The sequence below is a fragment of the Lithobates pipiens genome, unplaced genomic scaffold (genome assembly GCF_037356315.1).
Source record: "Lithobates pipiens isolate NorthernLeopardFrog02 unplaced genomic scaffold, aLitPip1_a1.2 Scaffold_16, whole genome shotgun sequence".
Lineage (NCBI taxonomy): Eukaryota > Metazoa > Chordata > Amphibia > Anura > Ranidae > Lithobates > Lithobates pipiens.
In genome coordinates, this window is record NW_027507748.1 from 60,950,064 (window position 1) to 60,972,985 (window position 22,922).

The 22,922-nt window shown below is 44.8% G+C and overlaps 1 long non-coding RNA gene across 1 annotated transcript in view; it reads right to left on the minus strand.

Moving 5' to 3' along the window:
- Positions 1–16,871, minus strand: part of LOC143984244 (uncharacterized) — a 28,553-nt gene extending 11,682 nt beyond the window's left edge. Inside the window, exons 1-2 of the long non-coding RNA XR_013274741.1 lie at positions 16,499–16,871; positions 1,436–1,489 (exon numbers count right to left, since the gene is read on the minus strand). This is a non-coding gene — a long non-coding RNA (uncharacterized LOC143984244). The remainder of the gene's footprint in view (positions 1–1,435; positions 1,490–16,498) is intronic.
- Positions 16,872–22,922: the final 6,051 nt, after the last annotated feature.

Below are 22,922 nucleotides of genomic sequence, written 5' to 3' on the forward strand. Positions count from 1 at the left end.
TTCTTGTATGAAAACTCAGGTATTGGGAATACTATAGATAAGAATTTTTTGAAGCTCTATGGGTGACACTATCTTTCATGGATTCCTCTGCAAGGTATTTCTGTATGCCTCATATGTCACTCAGATATGATGATAATGTATTTTTAACATATGTGATTGTTATATGAAGTTTTACCTATATGTTTTCATTGTAGATAGCGAGACCTGCTTTTCTCCAACAATCCCTGAATGTGTCCTGACGAAGCTAGACAGCAAAACATGTTAATGCACAGGGACTCACTATTATATACACTATGCATGCTTATCTTTGCTGTGTATTATGTATGTTTTTAACTCTTTACCCTTTTTTTGCACTATGTATCATATATTGTTATAAATAAAATATATTTTTCTATATTTTTCACTGTCTATGTTACCTTTAAAGTCCGACCTTTGTGGCTATCATATGCCCAACTTTTTCTTTTATACCAAATTTTATACGGATGTGGCTCTAGGAGTGTCTTTTCTATTTTTTCGTGAATTGTTCAGTGTATAGTTTATGGTCACTTTCCTTACACAATAAGGCCTCTTTCACACGGCACAGAACTGTCAGTTGGCAAAAGCAGGCGGTTTGTCAAAACCAGTCCATGACCACTGGATAATCCCATACACAGTGCCATGGCCCCAAAGTGTGCTTCACGGCGAGCCACATAGAGGTGAATGGGGCCGTGCCACAAGTGCAATTTTAGTGTTAAATTCCTGTTAAAACATGTGTGCAGGAGGCAGCATATTGCCACCCAATTGCCTTCTAACCATGGGCCAGTCACTGCTGAAAATCACAAATCAGAAGCTAGGCTGGTGAAAGGGACATTAAAGCGGAACTTCACCCAAAAGGGGAAGTTCTGCTTTTTTCCTTCCCCCCCCCCCTACGACTTTTGGACAATTGACCATTACCCATTCCCACTTCCAATTGGATTGCTCAGGTGATCGGAGCAGAATTTAGCCTTCGCTCTCTTTGCCCACAGCCTTCTGGGGCATGTCACAGGTCCCAGAAGGCTGCAGGACCATTTGTAAAGTGAAGCGTGGCTCACACATGCACGGTGAGAAGCCAGCTGTGTAAAACCGCAAGGAGTCACAGCCAGCTTCCTTTAGTAAATATGACAGCACCAGGAACCCGAAGACCGGTAAAGAACCAGCCTGGGTGAGAACGGCGCTGGGTCCTTGAACAGGTAAGTGTCCAGTATTTGTAGCTGCTGCCCTTTTATTTCTTTCTTTCGTTTTCCTCAAGCAAAGCAAAACAATAAGAAAGTGGCACTGCCTATTATTGTCTGTAATGGAGAGAATACCCCCCATTCAGGGGTCACAGGGGTGTTCTTATCATGTATTTGTAAATTAGGACATCTCTGCTGGTAGTGAGTTGATAGAAAAGTAAAACGATTAAAAGTAAAACACGTACCTATTATAGGAAGGACACAAAACTGCAGCAGGACTTGTAGACAGGTCATCACTCCTGCAGCACAACACATATTTAAACACAATTTTTAGTAAAACAGTATTAAAACAAATTTGTTGCATAATAACACATATCCATGAGACACAAAGAAAGACTCTGGGGTTGACTTACTACAGGCAAATAGACTGTGCACTTTGCAAGTACAGTTGCTCCAGAGCTTAGTAAATGAGGTGACGCTTCCCTTTGCAAAGAGTACCCAATCACATGCAAGTAATAAAAAATGACATTTAATTGCACATAATTGAATGATGGAAGTCAGCAGAGCTCCCTCTCATTTAGTTACCTCTGAAGCAAATACCCTTGCAGAGTGCACAGTCTATTTGTCTTTAGTAAATCAGGCCCATCACACCTGACGTCACCTATGACGAAACACGTAGGGAGGAGCAGAGACACGCGCCACTGCGCATGTGTGAACCAGCTGTGCCCATTTTTTATATTGCTGTATTTACGGTTTTACGCTATGGAAAGTGTCTCTCTTCTTTTATACTATCTTGCCTGTGTGGAGCCTCATCACATACTGATTGGTGAAAGTCACTGAAGTGCAATGGCCTGTCGTGATCCCTGAAGTGTTTTGGGGGCTGCATAATCATGAGCTTTTTTGACCTCTCCTTTGTGAGGGTCATGAGAATCTGGTAAGCCCCTACTCTGTACACATTGTGGTGGTCTTCCAATGCTGAAAGGCTTGGAAGCGCCATTTCTCTCAATATACACAAGAGGACTTTTTCAATCACTTTTTGTTTTTTCAGTGGGACTTTTTGTTTTATTCTCATCTTAAATGTATACACTCGTATATGTGAATATTTTTTTTTTTTTATGTTGGACACCTTTATATTATGTTTATGTGTTTTTTTTTTTTTTTTATGCACTGCACTGAATTTTTTCTAATCTATGCATACCATGCATTAGGGTTTTGCACCAGCTGCTTAGTGACATCACAAATTTTGGTTCTTAGTACGATTTTCCTTCTTTGATCAATCGCTTAAGGTCAACCCTATAGCAGTTTTACTGCTACAGGGGAGTACCTCTGTGTTGTATTACCTATACACATGTGATCCCTTTCTTCTGGGTAAGAGGCGTGCATGCGTGCTGCCAGCAGCTCACTCCCTTTGCTGCAAACTCGATGTCTGACGGCACCCGCTGATCATCCAGCATAGAGGCAGAACAGCACTCTGCCTATGTAAACAATTCAGATCGCCGTTCTGACAGGAGGAAAGGCATGGATCCTGTGTCTCTGCAAAGCAGGGACTAGGATCTATTTCTTCCCCTAGTAAAAGCACCTCCCCCAGTTTAGTAAAACACTAGTTAGGCACATAGTTAACCCTTTGATCACCATTGACGTTAACCCCTTCCCAACCAGTGTCATTAGTACAGTGACAGTGCATATTTTTTTTTATTTAGCACTGATCACTGTTTTAGTGTCACTGGTCCCCAAAAAAGTGTCAGAATGTCTGTGGCAATATCGCAGTCCGATAATAAAAATATCCCATAAGCTATAACTTTTGCGCAAACCAATCAATAAAACTGGAGGAAAGTCAAGTTGTTACCTATAATAACCAATAAGCTTTGATATTCTATTCTCTGTGAAAATGAGACAGAACAGTATGAATCTGACTGTTGTCAGTAAATTGTGAAGATCTCTGCAGTGCAATGCCAGCCTGCCCAGGGATTGTTACCTTCACCGATCATGGTTAAGCATTAATACATATCATTAATAAAATGCAATAATACAGTATTGTTGCAGATTACTTCAATATAAAATAAACAGTCAATATCGATTTTTTTACATTTTCTTATTGTGATGCGTCTATAAAATGTTTAACTGACTGCCACCCATTTAGCACCTGTCTCTAAATGTAGCTTTAAGAAATATTTAAAAAAATTGCTGCTTAGATTTTTATTGGTTCCTACTTTTTGCTCCTAAAATGAATTTTCCTGTAAAATTCAAGGGGGTTGCACAGTAAATAACCCTGTCTATATTGTACTGGCAGATCTCATTATCAGTCATAAACTGTTGGATTGATTTACTAAAGGCAGGGCTTTCTTTCACTAGGAACGTGGGGGAACGCTGTTCCGGCACCTCCAGAACTGAATTAATTTTACAGCAAGGTGCACTGGGGGTTTATTGATGCTGGCTGCTAGGGGGATCTATTGTCGCTGGTGGGAATCTATTTTTGGATGGGGGGACTTATGTTGCTGGGGGGGTCAATTGTTGCTGGGAAGGATCTACTGTTAAGGAAGATGTCTATTGTTGCTGGCTCCTGGGAGATCTGTTGTTGCTGCTGGGGGTCTACTGTTTGTAGGGTGGTATTTTGTTGCAAGAGGTCCATTGTTGCTGGGGGGGGGGTCTGTTGTTGTGTAGGGGATCTATTATTTTTGCGGTGGGGTCTGTTGTTGCTGTGGAAGGATATACTGTTGCTGGGGAAGGGTATACTGTTGCTGGGGAAGGGGTCTATCAAATTCTATAGAAATTAATTAGTAGCACAAAATGATAGTTGGTTCTGTATTTTCTAAAAGGGGAAGTATTGGGAGGTGGGTAGGGGGTGGGGCCAGGAGACAATGCTCAAAGGTGAATAGGGGGCGGAGGCAAGGGGGGAGTTAATGCATCTATCCTCTGACAAAAAAAGCCCTGATTAAAGGCAAATAGCCTGTTCATTTTGCAAGAAAAGTTGCACTTGGCAAGGGGATTTCACCCAGAGCTTAGTAAATGTTGTGAAGTTTCAGTTTGCAAAGAATGAGAAGAAACATGCAAACAGCATTTTTGCTTGCACCAGTGGATTATGGATGTCAGCAGAGTTTCACTGTATTCACCAAGCTCTGGGGAAAATTCCAAAACAAAGTAAACAGCCTATTTGCCTTTAGTAAATCCACTCCTGTATGTCCTAACAAAAGAAGCTGATCTTCTACTCAGAAACATCTAACATGTAGGGATGAGCCGAACACCCCCCGGTTCGGTTTGCACCAGAACTTTCGAACGGACCCCAAATTCGAACGAACTTTAGAACCCCATTGAAGTCTATGGGACTCGAACGTTCAAAATTAAAAGTGCTAATTTTAACGGCTAATATGCAAGATACTGTCCTAAAAAGGGTTTGGGGACCTGTCTCCTGCCCCAGGGGACATGGGTCAATGCATAAAATGTTTTTAAAAATGGCCGTTTTGGCGGGAACACTGATTTTAATGACGATTAAAGTGAGAAAAAAAAAGTGAAATATTCCTTTAAATATGGTGCCTGGGGGGTGTCTGTAGTATGCCTGTGAAGTTCCACGTGTTTCCCGTGTTTAGAACAGTCCCTGCACAAAATGACATTAAACGGAAATAACACCATTTAAAACTGCTTGCGGTTTTAATGTTATATCTGGTTCCTGCAATATGGTTGAAAATCATTGAGAAAAATGGCATGGGTAGCCCTCCCTGCTCATTACCAGCCTATTTGGGTCTTGTACGCATATTAAGGGGAACCCTGTACCCATATTAAAAAAGGGAAATGCGTGTGGCCCCCAGGCCCTATATACTCAGAACAGCAGTATACAGGCGGTGCAAACAAGACAGGGACTGTGTAGGTTTGTTGTGTTAAGTTGAATCTGTTTGTAATTTTCAACTGGTACATTTTTAAAGTGTAGCTCCAGTCAAAAAAACTATTTTTAAGCTTTTTGGAAAACATAGGGAAGGGTTATCACCCCTGTATAATTTGTTTTGTCGTCCATCTTTTTTCATCTCACTTGCTGTTGTCTCCTTCCGTTTGCAAGTAGGAGATGTTTGTAAATTGGATGTTTGAAAGTAGGGGCCTGCCCTATATGCTCTGCAGAAATGGTGGAACAAGGTGTTGGTTTTGCCACAACATTGTAAGCCCTGAAAGTGACTCTTGGTGGGCGCTGGAGCGCCCTGCTGTGAACGATTATATCAAGAATTGTAATTACATGCCATTGTTGAACAGTGGTAGAAAAATTGACCTTTGGTGGTTGTGGTGCTGGTGCCACAACACTATAAGTCCTCACCGTTATTCTGGGTGGGCACAGGAAGGGGCCCTCCTGTGAAATATTATATCAAGAATTGTAATTACATGTCCCTGTTAAACAGGGGCAGAAAAATTTGGCCTTAGGCACTGCTGCTGGTGCCACCACACTGCAACCTCTCCCATATACTCTAGTTTTATTGCAGGAATTAGCCCTGCTGCAAAGCATTGCATCAAAAAATTGTAATTAAACGCCCCTGTTAAACAGGGGCAGAAAAATCGGGCCTTAGGGACTGGTGCTGGTGCCACCACACTGCAACCTCTCCCATATACTCCTGTTTGATTGCAGGAATTAGCCCTGCTGCAAAGAATTGCATCAAAAATTGTACTTAAACGCCCCTGTTAAACAGGGGCAGAAAAATTGGGCCTTAGGCATCACCCAGAACCAGAAATGTTCTTCCAACATATCAGCGGAGGAGGAAGAGGATAGACAATCAACATAACAGGACAGTCACTCAGCATCAGCATAGGCAGTCTTGAAGGGATGTGATATTTAAAAAAAAATTATTCTGTTACATCAGCTTCAGGTGCTTGGTAGCTGTGGGTGATCCAAGACTGATTCATCTTGATGAAGGTCAGTCGATCAACTGATTCGGTGGACAGGCGCACCCTGTGATCGGTAACAGCAGCACTGAAGGTGCGTTCCGAAAGAACGCTGGATGCAGGACAGGCCAGTAGCTCAATTGCATACTGTGCAAGCTCTGGCCAGTGATCCATCCTCAAGACCCAGTAAGCCAGAGGATTTTCGGTGGGAAAGGTGTCCAAGTCTGACCTTGCCCCTAGGTATTCCTGCACCATGTAAATCAGACGCTGGCGATGGGTGCTGGAACCAATCATAACTTGGGGCTGCGGACTAAAAAATTGTCTGAAATCATCAGTCAGACGGCCACCTTCTCCACCGCCTTAGCAACACGTTGTCCAGGACCAGGAGTTTGTAACCTCCCAGTCTCTGGGAACGCGTTGCACAGACCTTTCTGCAAGGCCTCCCGGAGATGTCTCATCCTCTGCTCCCTCTGCGATGGCAAGATAAGGTCGGCAACCTTACCCTTGTACCGTGGATCAAGGAGAGTGGCCAGCCAGTAATGGTCCCTCTCCTTGATCCGAAGAATACAAGGATCCTTCCGCAGGCTTTGCAGGATCAGGGAGGCCATGCAGCGTAGGTTAGCTGAGGCATTCGGTCCGGAGTCCTCTGGGTCACTAAGGACAACATGATCCGCAGCTACCTCCTCCCAGCCACGTACAAGTCCACGTGTTTCTTGGGACTGTAAATCATCCCTACAAGACTGCTGCTGCTGATGCTGAGTGCCAGCCTCCACCTCCATGCTGACACAATCATCCTCCTCTTCATCCTGTGTGATGGGTGGCACAGCAGGAACACTGTCTGGATAAAGGGGGCCTTGAGAGGCAAGTACTCCTCTTCCTGCCTCTGTTCTGCCTCAAGTGCCCTGTCCATTATTCCACGCAGCGTATGCTCCAAGAGGTGGACAAGAGGTACAGTGCATGCATGCTCACCATCCTTGTGGCCTCCTCAAACGGTGACAGGACAGTGCATGCATCCCTGATCATGCCCCACTGGCGTGGTGAGAAAAAACCGAGCTCCCCTGACCCTGTCCTGGTGCTGTAGTCGCACAGGTACTCATTGATGGCCCTCTGCTGCGTGTGCAGCCGCTGCAGCATGGCCAACGTTGAGTTCCACCTGGTGGGCATGTCACATATAAGGCGGTTCTTGGGCAGGTTCAACTCCTTTTGGAGCTCAGCCAGCCGAGCACAGGCATTAAATGATCGGGGGAAATGCACACAGACTTTCCTGGCCTGCTTCAGGACATCCTGTAAGCCGGGGTACCTGCCCAAGCACCGCTGCACCACCAGGTTAAGGACGTGAGCTACACAGGGCACATGGGTCAGTTGTCCCTGTCGGAGGGCGGAGAGGAGGTTGGTGCCATTGCCGCAAACCACCATTCCTGGCTTAAGCTGGCGTGGCATCAACCACCTCTCGGCCTGCCCCTGCAGAGCTGACAATACATCCGCCCCAGTGTGGCTCCTGTCCCCCAAACAAACCAGCGCAAGCACGGCATGGCATCGTTTTGCCTGCGTACTTGCGTAGCCCCTGGAATGCCTACGGAGAACCGCTGGTTCTGAGGACAGAGCACTGGAAGAGGCCATGGAGGAAGAAGAAGAGGAGAGGGTGGAGGAGAGAGGTGTGTCACAACCAATAGTAGCATTTTGGAGGCGTGGTGGCGGAACAACCTCCAACACTACTACACCTTGTCCTGCATCCTTCCCAGTTGCCAGAAGAGTGACTCAATGGGCCGTGAAAGACAGGTAACGTCCCTGTCCATGCCTGCTGGACCATGAGTCAGCGGTAATATGCACCTTACCGCTGACCGCCCTGTCCAGCGAGGCAAGGACATTGCCTTCCACATGCCGGTAGAGAGCCGGAATTGCCTTCCGTGAGAAAAAGTGGCGTTTGGGGACCTGCCACTGAGGAACCGCACATTGTACAAACTCACGGAAGGGGGCCGAGTCTACCAACTGAAAAGGCAGCAGTTGAAGTGCTAGCAATTTAGATAAGCTAGCATTCAACCGCTGGGCATGTGGATGGCTGGGAGTGAACTTCTTTCGCCGGTCCAGCAGCTGGGGCAGGGACATTTGCCTGCTATAATCGGACGTGGATGTACTGCTAGCAGAGTGCCCGGAAGCACTTGGCTGTGACACACCTAATTCTACACCTTCATTCCTCTCAGAGCAGGTTTCAGAAAGGACTGAAGGTCTAGTGGGGTTGGAGATGCCAGCTGATGAGGAGCAAGGAGAGGTCCGCTTTGTTCTTTGGTGTGGGTCTTTGAGGTACGCTTGCCAACGAGCTGCATGGCAGGTCAACATATGTCTGGTCAAGCATGTGGTGCCCAAGCGGCTGATGTTTTGGCCACGTGAGATACTCTTGAGACATATGTTGCAAATAGCAGTGGTGCGATCTGATGCACTCGTCTCAAAAAAGGCCCACACAAAAGAACTTTTAGCATAACGTGCAGAGGCAGCGCCCTGCACAGGCGGAGCTCTGCGGTATGATTCAGTCAGTGTGCTGCCCCTAAGCTGGCCCCCGGAGGGCATCCTGCCTCGTTGGACATGTGCCTCCTCCTCTCTCCTACCAGGCACCCACGTGGAGTCAGTGCCCTCATCATCCCCTCCCTCTTCATCGCTGTAGCAAACCTGGCAGTATGCTGCAGCTTGTGAAACATGACTGCCAGATTGCTGTCCTTCTTGAGCATCCCGTCTCTCTGCATTCACGCTACTGCCTTCCTCTAGCTGAGTGTCATCATCAGAGGCTACAAAACACTGGGCATCCTCCTGGAGCATGTACCCAACACTGAGCTCAAAGAGTTCAGGAGACTCCTCAGGAGGACGTGGTGGGTCTAGGGAAGGAGTCACTGATGATGACATTGAGAGGAGGGAAGTACCCTGAGACTGGGTGAGAGAGGATGAGGAGGATGAAGAGGGCTTGGTCATCCACTCTACCAAGTCGTTGGCATGTTGTGGCTCAACATGTCCAGCATGCCGAAAAGAAGGACAAGCGTGTCCCATGGCCACGTGCTGATGACACAGAGCCTGCTTGCCCTCTTTTATCGGCTCGCGCCTGTCTGCCTCTCCTTGCTGGCCTTCCAGACATGGTAATGGCCTGAAGGGAGTTGGGTAAAAAAGCAGTTGGGTAGTGTATATTGTGCTAGAGGCACACAACAACCACTAACTCCTGCAGATGCCTTTATTATAGAACACCAGAGATAAAGGGGTATATACAGATGTATACTGTGCTGTGCTGGAGGCACACACAACTTCCAATAACTCCTGCAGATGGCAAGTGGGCTCAAATAGAGAACAGCTATGTAGGTGGATATAGCGGTATGTACTGGGTACAGAGCACACAGACAGCACGCACAAGCTCCTAACACTACTGACTGCAAGCTCTATTATAAAAGATAGATCACTAGCTATATAGGTGAGGTGAATATAGCGGTGTATACTGCAGTCAGGGTACGCAGACAACAACCACTACACAACAGCAAGATCGAAAATCGGCCGAAAACGATCGGTGTGTACTGTGTTGAAGGTACACAGAACACCCACTAACTCCTGCAGATGCCTTTATTATAGAACACCAGAGATAAAGGTGTATATACAGATGTATACTGTGCTGTGCTGGAGGCACACACAACTTCCAATAACTCCTGCAGATGGCAAGTGGGCTCAAATAGAGAACAGCTATGTAGGTGGATATAGCGGTATGTACTGGGTACAGAGCACGCAGACAGCACGCACAAGCTCCTAACACTACTGACTGCAAGCTCTATTATAAAAGATAGATCACTAGCTATATAGGTGAGGTGAATATAGCGGTGTATACTGCGGTCAGGGTACGCAGACAACAACCACTACACAACAGCAAGATCGAAAATCGGCCGAAAGCGATCGGTGTGTACTGTGTTGAAGGTAACACAGAACACCCACTGCTTCAGACGCCAACACACTACACAAGGCCGCCGCGCTGGCGGCCTTATATAGTGTGGGGCGTGCACAACACAGCCTGAGCTATGATTGGCCACAGGCATCCTGCCTGTGGCCAATCATGGCTCTCCTCGATGCTGGCGCTGCGATTGGCCAAGCATGCGGGGTCACAGTGCATGCTTGGCCAATCAGGAGCCAGCAATGCACTGCGCCATCGCAGTGCATTGTGGGCCGTGAGCGCCACACGAATTTGGCGCGAACGAACCAAAATGTTCGGACTTCACCGAACGGACGAACAGCCGATGTTCGAGTCGAACGTATGTTCGAGACTCGAGACTTTTGGTCTAGAATGTGATAAAAAGGTTAGTTAAAGAAAAAACCCCTAAAGTTTAGAATGAATTGAAATTTCCAGGCGTAGGTGTCCCCAACTTGTGTGTGGGGGGGGGATAAAAATTTGGGTTAAATGTTTGGTTATAACTTTATTTTTAAGCTCCAAGGGGCAGAGAAAAAAATGTTGGAGGCGTGGCCTGGCTGGAGTCCAGGCTGAGGCTGACATTCATCTCACTTCATGCACATGGGTCTGCTTCATGATGTGCAGCTTATGGATGTTTTCATTTGACATTTACTTTTTTTTAAATGTTTGAACTACACTTTTTATCACAAAGGGGACCAAAAGTCCCCTTTGTGACCGGTTCTCTTTAATAAGACATCAGGGGTCTTTCAGACCCCTGATGTCTTATGCCGTGTATGACCAGACTTTCCGTCAGAAAAGATCCGATGGTCTTCCCGACTCACTTTCGACGGAGTTACGATGGAATTCCGAACGAAGGGACTTGCCCACACACAAACGGACTAAGTCCATTCAAAAGTCTGTTCGTTTTGAAAGTGATGACATACAATAAGTTCAATAACCAGTAGCCAATATCTTCCCTTGCATCGTATTTGGTCCGTCGGGCCAGCATACAGACGAATGGTTTTCCCAATAGGAATTGAGTCTGTCGGAAAGATCTGAAACATGTTATATTACGTCCGTCTGATTTTTTTAAAAGAAAAACGGACTATCCCACACAAGATCGGACTATCCCACACACGATCGGACTATCCGACGGAATGATTCAGTCAGACCTAATCTGCCGGAATGTTCGGTCGTGTGTACGCGGCCTTCATTGAGGCTAATGGAACACAGATTGTGCTCCAATAGCTTCTTCCCTGGCCACAGCAGCCCAAAAAGTGAAGTTTTACACTTTACATCAGCGTTCTTAAAGTAGAGTTCCACCCAAAAGTGGAACTTCAGCTTTAAGGTATTCTGACCCCCTGACATGCCACATTTGGTCAGCGTGTACCTAGTTTTGATAGGTACTCAGCTCTCAACTCCGCCCATGCCGCCTAGCCGACTCTTCCTCTCACCCTCCCTCCCTGCATCTTATGGTCCCAGAAGATTGCACAGCCATTCAGGAAGCGCAGTGTGACTCACGCATGCGCAATGCGCAACCAGCAGTGAATCCGCAAGCTGTCCCCACACTTGTAATGTCGGCACCGAGAACAGGCGGGGGAGTCAGCAGATAAACTTTTTGTAGCTGCTGACTTTTAATAAACATGGGTCCAGCTGGAACTCCGCTTTAATAAGTAGGGGAGATCAGAGAACAGACATTCACTGGTCTCCCTTCCTCTACCCAAAGACATCCAAATGTCAAAGGAAAAGATCCATAAGCTGCACATCATGAAGCAGACATGTCCATGAAGTGAGATGAATGGCAGCCTCAGCCTGGACTCCAGCTATGCCACGCCCCCAATGTGTTTAACTCCGCCCCTTGGAGCTTAATAAAGTAATAACCAAACATTTAAAAACCCACCAACCAAAATTTTGAGTCCCCCCCCCCCATACATACGAGTTGGGGGAACCTAGGCATGTTGTATATCGCTGTGCATGTTGGAGTGAGAGCAGTAATTCTAGACTCATTATTTACCATTAATTCTAAACTGTAGGGACTTCTAAAGTATCACCCGTGGAAAATTTAGAGTACAAAAGTTGCCTTTTCACAGACACATGCAATTTCAAGGCTTGACATGTTGGATATCTATTTACTCAGCACAACCCCATCTTTTATATAGAACCAACAATTGGGTACTATATTGTGTTTGTGTATCCTACAATTTTAGTGTGTATTTTACTGAAATTTTGCACCTACATTGTTGTGCTAATATCATGTGACATAAAAAATTGCAACTAGCACCATTTTATTTTCCTGTATATTATATGATTTTATTTTTTTGATTACTATATGTATATTCTCTTTCAATAGAAAGTGTGTACCTGAAATGGACAGCATCCCCTGAAGAAGCCCGGAATATGGGCAAAACATGTTGGGAATTCCATTTAAAGTGCCGTATCCATAAAATTGTGTTGAAATGTACTTGCCATAATTGTTTTTTAAAAAAAATTTTAGTCTGTCTTTAAATAAAACTTTTTATACTATTCTTTGAGATCACTGTACCTTATTTTGCACCTTAAAAATCCCATAAAACTCCCCTATACCTATTCAACTAAGGAATGTGGTGCTAATAATAAGTGGTTTGCCCATGGTTATAAAGTAAATTTTCTGGGTTTTGGTTGTTTTTAACTAATCTTCAGACCTTAAACACAAAACACAAAAATGGCTCTGGAAGGGAAAGGGTTAAGTGTAAATCTTCCAGGTAGTTATCTCCTTAGTACCCCTGACAATGGCTTCATGTTTTTTTCTCTCCAGAAGGGGGCACCATGATGGGGATGAAGAGATTAGTCTACAGAAGAAAGATAACATTTGTTTATTGTTCCACTTCCAATGCAAGAACTTTGGGTCCCAAGGTTGAATAGTACACTGGCCCACTGGCCAGTGGGAGGGGATTTGAGATACTGGAGGACCTTTTACTGTCTAGTATTGCCCTTTAGGGTATGTCCTACCTTGATTCAGGGTTAGGGTGCATTCACACCTGAAAATGTACCCTGCCTGCGATTAGATGTGAGAACCCCAGGGGGGCGTTCCCACGATTATCTGCTAGTAGACAACCCCATTGAAAGCAATGGAAGGCTGCTTGCTCTTGCAGCTAATTGCACCCACTGGGAAAAACGGAGAGCGCTGTTCAAAGGACCAATTTACAACAACCCGGTGATTCCAATGCTGTTGGATGGCCCAGACACCATGTATAAAGAATTACCTTCAGCGTGTCTTTTCTCAAAGCCATGACCTTAACACATTTCACCCTCCCACGTGCTGATCTCTATGGCTAAGCCAATGGAAGAGTGTAATGCATCAGCCGGGCATGAAACCGATTCTCTATACATGGGGACTGGGTTGGGCTCATTGGTTCATGGCTTCCTTACAGCCACTCACATTTAATCTCTCAAGCAGTGAGTGATTGAACCTGGACGGAGGCAGTCTGCATCCAGGGCCAGTCACATGTATGTGTTCACTACATGAGCGATTAAATGTGAGTGGGCATGATTAGCTGCAGGAGCAAGAAGCCTCCTATTGCTTTTATTTCTTTTCAAATTCTTTTTATTGAACATTTGAACAGGGTTATATGTTTCCATATATGTTTCAAACAATATACAAAATTTATTCTTAGGAATAACACAAAAGTAGATCGGTAAAATGCAATCAAATTCATTGAAAACGTCTGGTTGATGACGAAACGCATCTGGAGGAAGGCACATAGTGACGTCAACACGCCATCCAAATAGGAGGACACGCTTCGTGTATATGCCAGCCGGAATTTTTTTGTTTTACTGCATTTTATCAATCTACTTTTGTAAGTGTTATTCCTAAGAATAAATGTATATTGTTTGAACTTATTACGCTATGGTGGTCCCTCTCTCTTTTCGGAGCCATTTTTGACAGCGTACGGACCTTGTTTGGTGGACGCAGCTTTTAACTATATGTGGTCCCTATCCAAGGTGTGGACATCTGCAAGCTTAGAGGCCCTAGGCTGGGTTTAGCCAATTGCTTTTAATGCTTGCTATTTGGTAATCACAATCTACTTCCGGGTGATCGGGCACACTTTTGGAGTTCATGCATGTGCACTGTGGTGTTCATAATTCAGAGACTTTATGATTCTTTATTTATTTGTGATCACGTTATCTGGCCTTAATTGAGATATATACCACCACTCAAAGAAAGGTCCTGGTGCGAGCCACAGCATGCAGATAATGACAGAACTCTGGACGGCCGCACTCCAATGCTAAAACGATACTTTATTCAAAAAATATTTAGGACACAGCAAATGACATCACAGTGAAAGATGCTAACAGCTGACGAGTTTCGCACTAAGGCTAGTGCTTACTTATAGCTGGTTGAGTAAGCACTAGCCTTAGTGTGAAACATGTCAGCTGTTAACATCTTTCGCTGTGATTTCATTTGCTGTGTCCTAAATATTATTTGAATAAAGCATTGTTTTATCATTGGAGTGCGGCCGTCCAGAGTTCTGTCATTATCCACATCATCTGGCCTTAATTGGTTTGACACAATATATGGTCAATTTGTAATTTAATTACATTTTTATATTTTTATTTTGTTAGGCGCAGCATTTTTGATTTTATTAATATTTTTTGTGTTATCGCACTGTATTGCTGCTGCTTTTTTTTTCTTTTTTTTCTTTTCTTCATTTCTACCAGCGCAGTTAAATTTTGCTTAAATATTCAAAAGGGTATAAAGGTAAAGAAGTATTCTTGTGCCTATATTCCTTTTCGCTCCTGTGAATGCAATTTGGAGAGAGAGGAAAAATGGGAGAAGACCAGCAATTCATCACATAGGTCCCTATGAGTACTAAACCCAATGGGGGTGAGAAGGCGCAGCTGAAGACAGCAACGACCGTCGCAACTCGGTCACATTCTTTCCCAAACTACACTTCTAGCATAGGATTTTTTATTGTGTAGCTCACTGGCAGATGAAAAGGAACATATAAAGAGTATGCAGTAAGAAAAAACAAAAAAGAAGGAGAAGAGGAGAAATCCTAAAAGAAGACAGATGAGAAGAGAAAGGAAGAGAGGGGACAATAAAATTAGAGAAAGTGCAAAGCATGGCTAATTGAGAATACTTCATAAAGCATCCGATATACACCAATCAGCCATAACATTCTGATCACTGACAGGTAAAGGGAATATCTCATCACAATGGCATCTGAAAATTGGTGGGATATATTAGGCAGCATGTGAACATGTTGTCCATGAAGTTAATGTGGTGAAAGCAGAATAAAATGGGCTTCGCAGTTTGTTGTGTATGGGGCTGTGAAGCCCATGGTGACCCATGTCCACAACCAAACGTTACTACAATGGTCGCATGAACATCAGAACTGGGCTACGTAGCAATGGAAGAAGGTGGCCTGGTCTGATGAATCACGTTTTCTTTTACATCATGTGGATGGCCGGGTGTGTGTGTGTCACTTACCAGTGAAAGAGGTGGCACCAGGATGCGGTATAAGAAGTCAAGTCGTCAGAGGAAGTGTGATGCTTTGGGCAATGTTCTGCTGGGAAACCATGGGTCCTACCATTCATGTGGATGTTACTTTGGTGTCCATGCCTCAATGGGTCAGGACTGCTTTAGCAAAAGGGGGCCATACTCAATATTAGGTGGGTGGTCATAATGTTATGGCTGATCGATGTATAAACCACCCAGAGCTTCCATACGTTATCAAAATAAGGCTTTTTGTTGAGTAATATGACTGAAGGGCCTTCATTGACCATTATCCAGGATAACTTATTTTTCTCAAATCTAATCACAGGCAGAGATGAATGCACCCTTCAGCTACAAAGGTCCTCTCCAGTGGAGTCACTACGGTAGGATTGGTGTCACCTGGTGCGGTAAAACATGGTGTCACCACCAGCACCACCCACCCCACTCCCCATTGGGCTCTCTCATGTATAGCCTGTCACAGTGCTCTGCAGGGTGCTAAGTAGGCTAATTTCAGCCCGACACTGATAGGGGTGACACCATTGATGGTGTCACCCCTCTGGCAGGTGGCAGTGGCACCTGGGTACACCCCCATAGTATCTGCACTGGTCCTCGTTATTTGTGCCGTTGTTTTTGACATTCCGTATGTTACTATCTCGTTGGGAGTATGTCCTGAAACAAAACAGCTTTCTTTAGCCTTGGTGTGTCAGAGGGTGTGGTATTGCCTGAAGGGTTGCTACATCAGCAATGTATGTATATTTATATATTACTGAATGAATCATTCAGCCTGAAGATGTTTAATTTATTACTTAGGGGTGGACAGATGTCTGGAAGAAAGAGTAAGACAAAACTTTACTTTACACCAGAAACTATTTTTCTGGTTATGGAGAAACTGACAATAAAGTATTTAAAGTGAAGAACTCAGCTAAGGTCAATCAGATACCTTCTAACTTTAGTCAGTTTAAAGTTGAAGTTTTATTTGCTTATATTTTGTTTTTCCTGGTTCCTCGTTTGCCCCTTCATCAATATACTAACAAATATAAATAAAACTTTAGCATTTTTATTACATACCTTATTTTAGAGCCAGTGACATCATCACTGGGTCTCTGTGCTTCTCTAGCCTCCTCGCGCCCGCCCTATGGCCGAATGACGGCCGTAGAGCAGGCGCCTTCGTTCGGGCGGTCGTCCCTGGACGGCCCGATGTTTACTTCCGCAATGCGCGCCCCCGCGGGCGCGCATCGCGGAAGTTCTGTGTTCGCCGTGTCCCCCGGGGACAGGCAAACACAGATCGCTGTAAACGGCCAATCACAGCGGCCGTTTACAGCGTGATCGGCGTGTCCAATGGGAGATGATCTCATATGTAAACATATGAGATCATCTCTCGGCGCCGCTCTCCCTCCTCGCACAGACAGTGCGAGAGGGGAGAGATGAACGGCTGCAGCGGCAGCCGTTCTGCCTGTGGGATAGAAAAAAAAAAAAAAAAGTAAAAAATAAAAAATAAAGTTCCATCCTCCCCCAGCAGTGCCATCTGCCGCAATGCCATCTGCCCCAATGCCATCTGCCCCGGTGCCATCCGCCCCAGTGCCATCCGCCCCAGTGCCACCTGCCCCCAGTGCCATCCACCCCAGTGCCACCTGCCCCCAGTGCCATCCACCCCAGTGCTACCTGCCCCCAGTGCCATCCACCCCAGTGCTACCTGCCCCCAGTGCCATCCACCCCAGTGCTACCTGCCCCCAGTGCCATCCACCCCAGTGCTACCTGCCCCCAGTGCCACCTGCCCCCAGTGCCACCTGCCCCCAGTGCCACGTGTCGTCAGTGCCATCAGTGCCACATAGTGCCATCTGTCATCAGTGCCACGTATCAGTGCCATTTGTCATCAGTGCCACCTGTCAGTGTCACGTGCCATCTGTTGTCAGTGTCACGTGTCATCAATGCCACTTATCAGTGCCATCTGTCATCAGTGTCACGCGTCATCGGTGCCATGTATTAGTGCCATCTGTCATCGGTGCCACGTTTCAGTGCCACGTGTCTTCAGTGCCATGTATTAGTGCCACATGTCATCAGTGCCACGTATAAGTGCCACGCGTCATCAGTGCCACATATTAGTGCCATCTGTCTTCAGTGCCACCTGTCATCAGTGCCACGTATAAGTGTCCTCATTGCCACGTATCAGTGCCATCTGTCATCAGTGTCACGTGTCATTGTCCTGGTGCTTCAAAAGTGTAATAAATAGTCAACAAGTTAGATGTGTAATTTATGTTCCTAGAACACATGATGGCGCTACCTGCATGTTGGGCCTCTCTATGTGGCCAGGCTGTGGAAAAGTCCCACACATGTGGTATTGTAATACTCAGGAGGAGTAGCAGAATTTATTTTGGGGTGTCATTTGTGGTATACACATGCCATGTGAGAGAAATAACCTATTACAATGACAATTTTGTGGAGAAAAATAAAAAAAATGAAAAATCTTAATTTTGCAAAGAATTGTGGGAAAAAAATGACAACATCAAAAAGCTCACCATGCCTCTTACTAAATACCTTGGAATGTCTACTTTCCAAAAAGGGGTCATTTGGGGGGTATTTGTACTTTCCTGACTTGTTCGGGTCACAAGAAGCGAGATCGGCCTCCAGTACATCAGATGTGATCAGTTTTGTGCGATTCGCACCACACCTTGTAGACTCTCTAACTTTCACAAAGACCAAATAATATCCACTAATTTGGGTTATTTTTACCAAAGATATGTAGCAGTATAAATTGTGACCAAAATTTATGAAGAAAAATTAATAATTTGCATAATTCTGTCACAGAAACAAAGAAATATGCGTTTTTTTTAAAAAATTTCGGTCTTTTTTCATTTATAGCGCAAAAAATAAAAACCCCAGAGGTGATCAAATACCACCAAAAGAAAGCTCTATTTGTGGGAAAAAAAGGACAAAAAATTCATTTGGGTACAGTGTTGCATGACTGAGTAATTGTCATTCAAATTGTGAGAGCACCGAAAGCTGAAAATTGGTCTGGGCAGAATGGTGTTTAAGTGCCCAGTAAGTGCCCAGTAAGCAAGTGGCTAGGCAATGCCTGTGTTCCGTCGTTTCGTCGCGGCCATCTTGGTACGCCCGGCACCCAGGCGCAGTAAGGATACAGTGAGAAGGCGGCAAGCGGACATCTTTTTACATCTTTGTAGTTTTGCCTTTCAAATTATTTTTAATAGTAAACTGAGCTTATATAGTGAGATTTAGTATTTCGAAATCCGTCTGTTTTGATGTTGAATTTTAACCACCTTGCGCCCACGCTATATCCGGATGACAGCTACAGCGCAGGCCTTAATTGCCGGGAGGCTGTCATATCTGGGATGTGTGCGGGGCGCTGTGTGATCACTGAGTCTATGAGACTCGGCTGATCATAGATTGGAGTAAGGGGCCAATGACAGCTGATCACGTGATGTAAACAGAAGATCAGTAATAGTTTTCTTTTCCCCTCACGTTTGGCAGCATAAGGGGGAAAAAGTTGGTTACCGGCTCCTGTCAGAGAGACATCGGTCCCTCAAACAGCCGCGGCTGCCTCATCTGTGCCCACCAGTGCCACCTATCAGTGCCCACAGTGCGACCTACCTTTGCCCAGTGCCACCTATCAATGCCCATCAGTGCTGCCTATCAGTGTCACCTACAACTTAGATTATCCTTGGAGGTTTCCACCATCATTTACAATTATTTTTTCACATATGCATTAATAGAATTATAGGGTGAGGTTGTGCTGCACTTTTTCAAACTTTTATTTTTCTGGGTCACTAAGGGGAGCACTGATGTAAGGGGACTCTGATTTAATGGGGGTCCTCTATGGGGGGGAGGCGGCGACACTGACCCCTGTATTACAAAGGAGGGGTGACACTGCCCCCGGTATTATGAAGGGGGGGTGACACTTGTGTGGGATTCACCTGAACAGCCCAGGTTTTGAGTCATGTGTCCGGGTTTCAGTCTGCCTGAAACCTAGACACATTAATCAGAATGAATTGTGGCTCCACAAGTAATCAGGATAGTCACACACCAACTTGTTGCCATGTGTTAATACAGTTTGGCCACACCCACTGTTTGCCACAGCCACTAAGCGCCCCGCATTATTACTCTCCTTAGTGCACCCAAAGGCGTCCTCAGTATTTACAATCATATAGTGTACAATACAAAAAAAAAAAAAAAATTGGCATAAGCCACTAAAGTGTTCGGATTTGGCTTGAAGAAAAGGTGGAAACCCTATTTGACTGATATACAGTAGTAACATTGAAATGTGATGCTATTGGTTACTGCTCCTGAGTGGCTGAAGGTTTTTATCTTCATGCATTCTATGCATGAAGGTAAGAAAACCTTCCACGTGCTGCTACTCCCACCCAATACTTAGCTAGATAGAGAGAGGGCTCAGATATGTGCATAACAGCCTCGGCTGTCCCAGGACCCCCCTCATTGGCTGAGACAGCAGCAGGAGCCATTGGCTCCCACTGCTGTCAATCACAGCCAGTGAAACAATGAAGAGAGAGCAGGGGGCGGGGCCAAGCCACCGCTCTGTCTCATAAAGAGCAGGGCTCGGGAGCGAGTGTGCACCAGTGTCCCCATAGCAAGTGGTATGCCATTGGGGGCACTGCTCAAAGGGGAAGAGCCAGGGTTGCAGGTAGCGAACCCCCGAAGAGGAGGATCAGGGCTGCTCTTTGAAAAACCACTGCACAAAGCAGGTTAAGTATGACACCTTTGTTTTTTTTAAACTGACCCTTTAATATCACTTTAAAACTTCCCTGTTTCTCCAATGTACCTACAAACCATAGCATGTCAAAAAACATGTATTCAAATATGGGCTGGGGAATTACATAAAGGCAATGTCATCACTCCAACCAAACAGCTGTTATAGGGACGTATAATTGTTCCCTATGGCTATACTTTGCACATATTTGCATCAGTCCCAGTGGTAATTCTTACTTACAGTGAATGCATTGTACATCTATATCCTACCCAGCAACACACATATATATTATCTTAATTAGCAAGGGAGTATAAAGGCAAATGACCTTCAGCCAGATGTTACCTGTTGTTGGTCAGGCCGACTTCTAGCCGCCACACACCCACTGAGAAACAACTCAGCCCAACAATGGCTCCCTGCCATCGTCCAGCATGTTGCTCATGTCAGATGTCTTAGGAACTGATGTAAAAGGGAATGTTTTTATTTTTTATTTCAGTATGCAGATTTGTGGATGTGAGCGGGGGGTCAGTTAAAGTCAATTAACATTTTCTACTGCAATATACGGACACATATATAGTTGTGCTCATAAGTTTACATACCTTGGCAGAATTTGTGATTTCTTGGCCATTTTTCAGAGAAGAATAACACAAAAAGTTTCAAAAGTATCAATTAACTGTGTTTACTCTTTAAATCATAATGACAACAGAAACTACCGAAATAACCCTGATCAAAAGTTTACAGACCCTGGTGATTTTGGCCTGGTAACATGCACACAAGTTGACAAAGGGGTTTGAATGGCTATTAAAAGGTAACCATCCTCACCTGTGATCTGTTTGCTTGTAATTAGTGTGTGTGTGTGTGTGTACAAAAAGTAGTTAAACGGTATAAAACAGGAAAGGGATATTTAAAAAAAAAAAAAAAATAAAAAAAAAAAAGATATCCAAGGAATTGAGAATGCCAATCAGCAGTATTCAAACTCTAATCAAGAAGTGGAAAAATAAGAATTTTAAAACAGCTTACCTGTAAAAATCATTTTCTTTGATGTACATCTGGGGACACAGAGCCATAGTATTTACTATGTGGGCTATATCGGCGTATCAGGTGCTGGACACTGGCGCACCCCTTAAGGCATGAACTTCCCCCATATAACACCTCCCATTACTGGGAGCCCTCAGTTTTGTAGCCAAGCAATCAAAGTGTATAAGAAGAAGGGAGGGACCTCTGTGTCCCCTGATGTACATCAAAGAAAAGGATTTTACAGGTAAGCTGTTTTAAAAATCCTATTTTCTTTTCTTACATCAGGGGACACAGAGCCACAGTACTTAATATGTGGGAGGTCCCATAGCAATGGCAATGGGGGGGTAGACAGACCAAAAAAAAAAAACAGGAGGGCAGAGGACTCATACTGCAGCCTGCAGTGGATGCTGTGCCCAAGGTCAATATCCTCATGAAACTTAATATCGATTTGAAAAAGATTGGATAAACGTCTGAACCAAAGACCAAGTTGCAGTCTTACAGATCTGAGCCATAGAGGCCTGATTATGCATCACCCAAGAGGCACTAATCACCCTGGATGAATGTGCTCTTAATATGAGAAGGAAGAATTTTCTTCTTTAAGCTGAAGCTTGATCAATCACTTGACAAATCCATCTGGAAAATAGTGGATCTTGACGCTGCCTGTCCATATCTTGGACCTTCTGGAAATACAAACAGAACCTGTGTTTTGCGAACCTGAGCGGTCGCCTCTAAATAGATTCTGATCGCTCTTACTACATCAAGAGACTGTAGTGCTTTCTCTTCCCCAGATTAAGGCTTCTGGGGAGAAAGGAGGAAGAATAATATCTTGGTTTAAATGAAAACCTGTTACCACTTTTGGTAAGAATTCAGGATGAGGACATCAAACCACCTCATCCTTATGCATGATGAAATATGGCTTTTACAAGACAGCCGTTAGTTCCAATACTCTTCTAGCAGAAGAAATGGCAAGCAAAAGAGATTGTCTTTCTTGTCAAAGAACCAAGAGAATTTCTCGTAAGGTTCAAACGGCTGATTCAGCAACGCCGAAATTACCAATTTTAAATCCAATTTTAAAAGGGTTTAGAGCTGCTTTGATAGGTGGATAAACCGTGTTACCCCCTGAATACACTACGCACCAAGAGTGGGAAGCAAGAGGCCAAAGGAAAAACATTGACACGGCCTGGATCTGGCTCTTGATAAAAGTCAATACCAGCTTCATTTCCGATCCCATATGCAGGAATCCTGCCTATTGACACACTTCCTGGGATGCCAAACCCTGGATCCATACCAAGAAACCTATGCCTTCCAGACTCTAAAGTAAGTGATTCTGGAAGCCAGCTTCCTGGGTTTAGTCAAAGTAGACACTACTGAAGGAGATCACCCACGATCTTTTATAGAGTGGATTCAACAGTCAAACCTGTTAAACTCCTTGTCCGTAAAGCAGGATGAAATAACGGACCTTGTGCAAGAAGGTCTGGCTATAATGGCAGAGTCCAAAAGGACTTCTACTGCCCTCTTTATGATTTCGATAAATTAAGATCTTCTGGGACCCAGCTGGGGCCACCAGAATCACCTCCTTTTGTGCCTGCTTAATCCTGCGGAGAAGGCGTGGAAGTAGCAGAACTGGAGGAAACGCATAGATCAGTGAAATACTGATCCCCTGGGAAGACTAATGCGCCTGTTCCGCCTGCTAGCGGACCCCTTGTTCGACAAAGTTGTCAACCCTCGTAATGAATGTGGACACGAATAGGTCCCTGT